Below are 8,972 nucleotides of genomic sequence, written 5' to 3'. Positions count from 1 at the left end.
ACCAATTTTTATTATTTTTAGAATTTTATTACTATTTTCTATGATAAATGATGACAAAAGATAGTTTAAAATATTGATAATTTAGTGAACTATTTAATGAAAATTTAAAGTTGAGTAAGACTTGGGTGCTATGGATAGCATGAGGACATCCGTGCTACGGCCTCAAAAACATATCGTATAAACTTCAAACTTCAATTTAAGTAGCTCAATAAATTGGTTATATAATAAGCTTGTAGAATACTAATTTTTACTATTTTTGAAATTTTTTTTACTATTTTTTATGATTTATGAGAGATGGTCTAAAAATAAAAGAAAATTGTCAATATTTTAGACTATTTTTTGCCATATTTCATAAATCATAAAAAATGATAAAAATTAGTATTCTACAAGATTATTATATAACCAATTTATTGAGCTACTTAAATTGAAGTTTAAAATTTATACTATATATTTTTAAAGTTGTAACACGGATATCCTTATGCTATTCATAACACCAGTTTTACTCTTTAAAATTTATGCAATAAATTTTTGAGACCGCAGTTCATAGCAAGTTAGCAATCCAGCCTTACTTTATAATTTAATATTTATTTTCCGTGGTACTTTCCTAGATTAGGTGTTCATAAACCTATGAAAAGAAACAACCTCGCGTGTTCCCTTTACTCATCTAAACCCGGTCTATTATGGCTATCTCCTTCATTACTTGGTAATAGCTTCTGGATTAGATTAGATTAGTGGCCGACCAATCTCTCTTTCTCTAGATCTCCCTTTCCTCTTGAGCTTCTCGTTTCTACCGACTGAATATTCTCTCTCTATCTCCACACATCTTAGAATCTAAATCGATCTATAAATTACCCAAGAACCTAATTCCATGAGGCGAGCAAAGCACTGTCGAAGAGCTAGAATAGCATCTGAATCGTCGATTCCCCCGGTTTTCTCCTCTTCTATCTTCTATTTATATCTTTTTCAGTGTTATATTTCCATAGTTCTATTATAGTTTATAGCAAGCTAAGGAAACCTTACTGGAAGTATGCTCGGAAGTCAGAACCTTTGATCTCTTATGATCTTTGTCAGTTTTTTTCTGGTATTTGTTTTATTTTATTTTGCATTTCTAGGCAGCACCTCAGATTTTGCGTGGAAGGAAGGATCATGTGGAAGTATTAATGGCTAGATGACAACGAGAGAGAGCACGCTGGTACTTAGTCAAAAATGCTTGTGGTAATGGCTATTTACTGGAGTGCTCTTTCTGGTTGTCATCCCGGCGTGACACCACATCTTCTACTCAGATTGCTGGTTGAAAATTTTGATCCAAACGAACAGGTAACAGTTTCTACCTTTCTAATGCTTTCATACAATCTATGTTTTGCTTCCCTTTTTTTGGTGCTTGTCATCCTTCTTAGTCAATTCAAGTTATAACTTATAAGCATAAAATGTGGACCTTTTAGAATTTCCCTATTGTGTGAATCTGTTTATTTTGTCCTCCAATTTTCTTGTGCATGCAGTGTCTGACATACAAGTTATAAACCTGCATCCTGATAACTATATAAATTACTATTGATTTGGCATTTATCTTTGTCTTGTACATACAATCTACATATGGGCATAAAATGTACTTGTTGGATTATTATTAGTTGTGTTTTACTGCTCCCTTAATTTCTTTGATTTCTTGTGATTTCTTGGTAAAAATTAGGCCCTTATTTCTTGCATGATCTGGCTAATCTAATTTCACTTGTTTGTTTACTAGTGTTTATATAACATTTTGAGAATGTATATTTGCTTACTAGTATATGGTTGCTGTATGCTTCAACCTGTCTCTGTGGAGTACTTGAAATTAGCTTCTGGGTAAAGTTTTCCATTGAGAATTTTTTTAAATAGGCTTGTGTTGCATAACTGATCCTATAAGCTTCATATGAACTTAATATTTTTCCTTGAAAATGGTTACTACAGGTTGTTTGCTGGATATGAATTATTACCTTCTTGTTACTTCACATGTATTGTTTACTTGTTGCAAATAAAACCTTCTCTCCAATTTTTTTAAAAGAATTGACACTATTGTATGTCTCAAGTTCTATTTAAAATATGTGCTATGTACCCTTTTCTTGGTCGTGTGCCTCTGTGGTTTCCTACTTTATAAGACAATGAGTAAAAACTTTCTCAAGTTCTATTTAAAAGGAACTTAGCTTATTACACATATAGATGATTATTTTAAAGGAACTTTCTTTTGTTTAAAATTGTTTTGGCATCCATTAGCTGTACCAAACTAGTTAAGTAGAAATATGATGTCTTAGTTGTTTTTTGATCTCGTGTCAGAAAAATTCTAGTTTAAGCTGAAAGTTTGTTTCGCTAGAGTACAAAAAAAGCATATTTAACTTTACTAAGGTAGAGGATTATTTTAGACAGATAAATTATCGCATTGATTTTAACTTCATGGTTCTTCAGTAGGGGATCAAATCAATTTTAATTTTCTGTACTTTCTAGTTCCAAATATATATATTGTAAATTTGGATTGTACTTAGTTATTATACTTCACATTAATTATTAGAATATCTATTATGGTCTTCATAACTAACTGTATTTTCAGTACTTAGCGAGGATTTATGTTCCAGTTGAACAATTTTTGTGTCAAACTTTGAACAGAAGTACGATATATAACTAGATATTTGTTTGGTGATATTTACTTACAGACTTAACAATTTTTGATTGGTTATCTGAGGTTGCTTTCATGTATACATACAATCTCAATATCACATTGCTTAGGCAGTGCTTTTTTAGTTGCTATAAAAGGATCTGTTTGCTATTTAATTCCATGAAATAGAAACCAATTGAAGAAGAGTTGAATATTAGCCCCAGCCTATACTTTCTTAGGGTTATTACTTTATTATTCTTGGTAATCTTCTGTATGAATTTAATTACTTTTTCAATATGTATATTTATTAATTTATTTATAATTTTGTTAAAATTTCACTTTTGTTGGGTTATTCTATTATTGTGATTTTTTTTAATGTAAATATGTTTCTTTTGTATGTATGAGGTAATAAATTACATATTCATGGAATAAACCAAGCATGAACCGGCAATCCTGCCACCCTCACCGGCCACCAAAAAAGCAAACATCAAACAAAAATGACAATCTAGACCAGACTTCCAATTTGGTGACTCTTATATCCCAGCTCAACTTTTTGTTAGTTTTGATGGTGATGTTAACCTTTTACCCCTGAAAATTATCTTTCTGAACTTTCTTTGTTTGGAGAATGGATTTATATTGTTGATTACTTTGCATAAAATATCAGCTTCATGGAATGTATAATGTGAATGTTTGGTTATTATTTCCTTGTTTTGCTCTATAAGTTCTTTCTAAATTGTTTGGTTATTATGCCAGGTTGTCACTTAGGTAATCATTGCAGCTATAAAAGCCTTCTGTATGTGGTGATTCGTTTCATACTTCATCCATTATTATAGTTAACTAACTTTAGTCACTTGTTGTTTTACATTCAATTTGGATGCCGATTGGTATATCCAAAAAGTTGCATTGATGGAAAGATTTTGAATAATTCCAACTTCAATATATGCTAAATTTTAAAATGGAAACCTGTCATTGTTTGATGTGTGAATTTCAAAACAGAAGTTCCCTGAATTGATTGGTTGGTTTAGGCTGTATGGTTAGACTAGGCTATTATTAATTTTGATGGTTCAGTTGGTTTAGGCTGTATGGTTAGATTAGGCTATTATTAATTTTGATGGTTCAGAGATCTTTCCTGTATTGATTCTTGATGTGATTTGATTATTTGTATTTTCAAGAGTATGTTCACAATACTTCAATTTTTTTGGATCTTTCCTGACCAAACTGTTACTTGTAATTGGTTTTTGCTTTGATTTTGCTGCTTTTAGTTCCAAATTGTGCATGAAGCATTCTGTAATAAACTAAAGCAAAAGAGAATAGTTAAGAAAAAATCCTCATATTTGATACTGAAAACAATAGAACAGGTAAGAAGCTTGGGATTTGTAGATGAAACTAGAATAACTGTCCTCATATTTGATGCTAGATTGGTGTCAAATGAGAGGTTTCATATATTGGCTCATATACGAACTAAGTAGTTACAGTCAATTTCCAGCATAATTATTTTTCAAACTTATTTGAAGTCTAAACCTAAACCCAAAACCCAATTATTACTGTACCAGTTTAGCTAGTAATTTCTCGTTTTCTTGTTGTTTTGTTTGTTAACTTGCATGGTCGAGGACTGATTATTTATTAAGATATATATAAATGTCCAGTCAAAAGAAAGAAAAAAGATGCTCAAAATGCTTGCAGAATCCTATTATTTTTCAAACTTATTTGCAGTCTAAACCTAAACCCTAAAGGCCTAAACCCAATTATTACTGTACCAGTCTAGCTAGTAATTTCCATTTTCCTGTTGTTTTGGTTGTTAACTTGCATGGTAGGACTAATTAAGATAATATAAATGTCCAGTCAAAAGAAAGAAAAAAGATGCTCAAAATGCTTGCAGAATCTGCAACCACTCTCTATATATTATAAAGCATTTAGGTGAGGGCAGTGCTTGGCAGTCAGAATTGTGGACTTCTGAAAATACCCCTCCATCAGTTTGTTTGAATAATAACATTATAAATGAAGTCTTTCCTTCTTTGTCTATGCTCCCGATTTCATAAATTGCTGAATTTAACTCACTAGATAGGCCTATTAGTGACTGAAGCTTCTACACATGCAAGTAATTCCTCCTTTGCCTCTCTGGAGCCTTCCAAAACTACAACCGTCCATCATTTGCCTTCTTCAATATTTTCTGATGGTTATTCCCTTGCAAAGTGCCTGTTCTATCTACTTTGCTTTTCTCTACAAACACCTCTTTTACTTTTCTTTCCGAATTGAATATCTTAGCTTCCTCCTCTCTGCACCGCTTGTTATACTCTCTGAGCTCTAGATCTGCTCTCTCCTTTTTCTCTCCGAACAAAGTGCCTCTTCCCTCTGGTTACATCACCAGGTTCTCTTCTTTCTATTTCTATTAAATCCATATTTAGAATGAGGAAAGTTCAATTTGATTTGTTCAAACTTGAAACAAGTGCAGTTTAATTTCGCAAGGAAATTGTAAGCCATAGTGTAGAAAGGACAAAAATAGTTTTTTTTTGTTTTTGTTTGTTTCTATTGCTAAGACTGTTTGCCTTTGTGGCCAATTTGGAAGTATATTATAGTACTGGAATCAAAGTAGACAATTTTCCGTTTGATTTTGTTTATTACCAATAATTCAAATGTTCTTCTTTTGAAGTAGAATAAGTAATGGGCAGACTTGCAAGGGGGTGTTCAAATCAATTATGAAAGGCATCACAGAAAATCAGGTTTCTGAATTTTCTTTTAGAGGGAATTAAATAGGCAAAACCTATTTCTCTCATCTCAAGCTGACTTGAAATTATAAATTCAATATCTTATTAGGCAGTTTTCTTTTCTTCATACTTAAGGCGCAACTAGTTATAGAAACTTCTGTTTTCTGAATTTTTTTTTTTTTTTCTCTGAAGGTGTGCAGTTGTGAAAAAATGGACTGATACATGAGATGTGAGGAAGTAGACCGACACAAAGAATAATAAAATTTGCACCCTCAGGGAAGGATATGCATGTTCATCACCTATTCCGTCATCTTTGGGTCAGTTTTTAGCATTAGGTTTACTTTTAACATGTTGAACACCCACAGTTTTGTAGCTTTATGTTTCTATTGATGCCATCTCATCTCTTCCAGTGATTGATTTAAATTTAGGTTTCTGTACCTTTTTTGTGAGGTATTTGATAGGTATCTCAGAGTCTTTTGAATTCATTTTTTGTGTTCAATACATATTTAAAACGGAAAGGATAAAATTCTTATAATAATCTTGTGCAGTGAGCAAATAAAATTAGATTCCAGGCTTATTGAGCTGAAATTTCAGCTTTCGTAGCATTTGCAAAATGCATTGGAAGTTCATTTAGTTTTCTGTACCATGCAGTATAATGCTGCTTCATTCATTTAGTTTATTTACTAATTTCTGTAAATTTTTTTGTCAAGTTTTGATGGTCTTCATTGGTCCATAAGTTTATGAAGAAGGCTGAGGTCAACTGAGGGTAATTGATGAAATAGCAATGTCCAACAATCACCATGGCTTATCTTCTCGGTGTGAGTCAAAAACTGAAAAGTATTTGCTGCTCCTCTTTATTGTAAGAAGTCTTCATGAATGGTTTACATTTTTCAAGGATGTACATATATTTGCATATTTCTTTATTTATTAAAGTTTCACAATTGCCTTTTGTTTATCAGATTTAGGAATTGGGCAATTTGGTTAACTTAGCTGGCTTTTGGTCAAATACCTCAAATCAATCACAGGTTTTGCAAATTATATCCACAGTTTTTAGTATGATGTAAGTTATAACAAAATGCTCTCATATTTGTACATAGTAGAGAATTTCAACACTTTTGCAACTAAAGAAATATTTATGGAAGTTGACAATTTTGCCCCTACCTTAAATGACCATTTCAATGAGCCAAGACAAATTATTCTGGCCATGTTATAAATATCTCTATTTTTAGGCCATGAGCCCATGATTGCTCTTCATTGTTCTTAGTGCTAATCGTTCTTTTTTTTGGCTACCAAACTTCTAGGAGTGAATTTTTTTTGGGAAGTAGACTATTCATCCTGTATTAGGCATTATCTCTTTGCTGATTGCCTGTTATTTTATTCATCTTTTTGGTGTTGTGCTAATCGTTCACTTTGAAGTCCAGATACAGGAGCTTTGCTAGTGCATTTAAAGACAGATTTGGAAAGTGCTTGTATCCAACAATTAAATACAGATACTTTATTTCTCTTGGTACAACCTTACAGATGGAACTGTACAAAGTATAAAAAAAAAACCAAATGATATTTGTATTTCTTTTGCTATCTTTCTTATTGCAGCAGATATTATCAGAATTTTATTGCTTAACAGTTGGAGCTGCATGTGCATACAAAGACTGAATTAAGTAGTGGAAGTAGGTTACTTTCACCTGACAACTGTTATTAACAGGTATGTTATGGAAAATCACCTTATGTTCTAGTCCCTTGAAATTCATAGTTATTTGTTGTGCAGAAATGTGCCACAGTACATCAGAATTGTTAATATAGTTTGTCAAAATATCGATGGCAAATTTGTTTACAGATTGGAGGAGAAAGGTGCAACTAGTGTGGTGAAGGTTTTAACTTATCAATTCCTTGCGAGATTTGACTGGGTTGAAATTGATGAACTGCTGAGTGAAGATTTGGCCAGTTATTCACCTTACATGTGCAAATGGCTTCTCAGTTTCACAGAAAATACAAGTACACGATTTTGTCAGAGATATGCATCAATTTGAACAACTCGAGTTCACTTACAACTTGGAGATATTAACTCCAAAACCCATCAAATCGCTCATTTACAATTCGAGTCAGTTCCAACTCAAGGTAGCTGACTCGTCTAATAAATGAGCTGATTTTGAGCATATCTCAACTCGCTCATTAACAACTCGAGTTATATAAAATTAGTGACAATAAATCCCATGTTCACCTAAATAACTCATAAGCTATTGTTTGGATTTTTTTATTTTGTTAGTTGTATTTTTAATTACGTTTGAATTGTTTGTTTAGATAAACTCTTATTAAATCATTTGAATTGTTTTTAAACTCTTACTAGCGTGTAATTATAACTAAGAAAATTAATTGGTCAAAAGAGTTAAAAAAGAGTTGTGAACCAACTCGAGTTGGTAATGAGTTGAACTTGAGTTGACTTTATAGTTCGTTATTGATATCTTAACTCGAGTTGACTCGCTTATTTACTAAATGAGCTAAACATTGGAGGTAACTTGCCCAAACTCAGCTTATTTGCAGCCCTACTCAGGATTGAAGTCACTATATATCTATCACGTCTTCATTTCAGTTTTAGTTGTGAAATAATACATTTGAGGTCCAATCCGGCTCCAATTTATTTACTTTTGTTTCTCTTTTCTTTTCTGCACCGACACGGACTTCAACTATCTCTCTCCCATTCAGTAATTCTCTCAAGTTCATTTATTAATTTTGTTAATTGGTATTTATATCTTAAAGTTCATATGACTTTGTTATCTAACAATTATTTATTTCGTATCCATATTTGAATTCATATTCGTAAATTCTCCGCTATGTATTCGTATCTGTTTAAGACAGATTTTATTTTAAATTTTGACATCCATTTATTATCTGTATTCGTATTCGTTAATTGAAAAACAGATACAAATGTGATATACTGGTATTAGCATTATACGCTCCGTTTTCACCCCTAGCAGCATCCCATACAGACGAATTTAAGCGAAACACAACCAACTCTCACTTTTCTTGTGTTCAATCACATAAAATGCAATCTGAACTTCTTAGCATCCCATACAGACGAATTTAAGCGAAACACAACCAACTCTCACTTTTCTTGTGTTCAATCACATAAAATGCAATCTGAACTTCTTAGCTGAAAATCAAAGGATGCCCTATTTTTTTTAATCAAAAGATTCTCAAAAACATATTGATGCATATCTCCGACAAAATCGTGTATTTGTATTTTCTGTGAAACTGAGAAGGCCATTTGCACATGTAAGGTGAATAACTGGCCAAATCTTCACTCAGTAGTTTATCAATTTCAACCCAGTCAAATCTCGCAAGGAATTGATAAGTTAAAACCTTCACCACACTAGCTGCACCTTTCTCCTCCAATCTGTAAACAAATTTGCCATCGATATTTTGACAAACTATATTGACAATTCTGATGTACTGTCACAAAATAGTGGCACATTTTCGCACAACAAATAACCATGAATTTCAAGGGACTAGAACATAAGGTGATTTTCCATAACATACAACCTGTTAATAACAGTTGTCAGGTGAAAGTGACCTACTTCCACTACTTAATTCCGTCTTTGTATGCACATGCAGCTCCACCTGTTAAGCAATAAAATTCTGATAATATC

General features: G+C 32.2%; 1 long non-coding RNA gene across 2 annotated transcripts; it reads left to right on the top strand.

The window, feature by feature from the left end:
- The first annotated feature begins 728 nt into the window (after window positions 1-728).
- On the top strand, window positions 729-6,023 carry LOC144563837 (uncharacterized). 2 transcript variants are annotated; one of them, XR_013514493.1, is made up of 3 exons: window positions 729-928; window positions 1,113-1,317; window positions 4,689-6,023. It is a non-coding gene; the product is annotated as an uncharacterized LOC144563837 (long non-coding RNA). The 2 variants fall into 2 exon arrangements; XR_013514492.1 differs by having other exon boundaries at window positions 734-928; window positions 1,113-1,323; window positions 5,529-6,020.
- The last annotated feature ends 2,949 nt before the right edge of the window (window positions 6,024-8,972 follow it).

Source organism: Carex rostrata, chromosome 13, assembly GCF_964058835.1.
Source record: "Carex rostrata chromosome 13, lpCarRost1.2, whole genome shotgun sequence".
Classification (NCBI taxonomy): Eukaryota; Viridiplantae; Streptophyta; class Magnoliopsida; order Poales; family Cyperaceae; genus Carex; species Carex rostrata.
The sequence above is the reverse complement of the archived record's forward strand: the minus strand, read 5'-3'. Positions and strand labels throughout refer to the sequence as shown.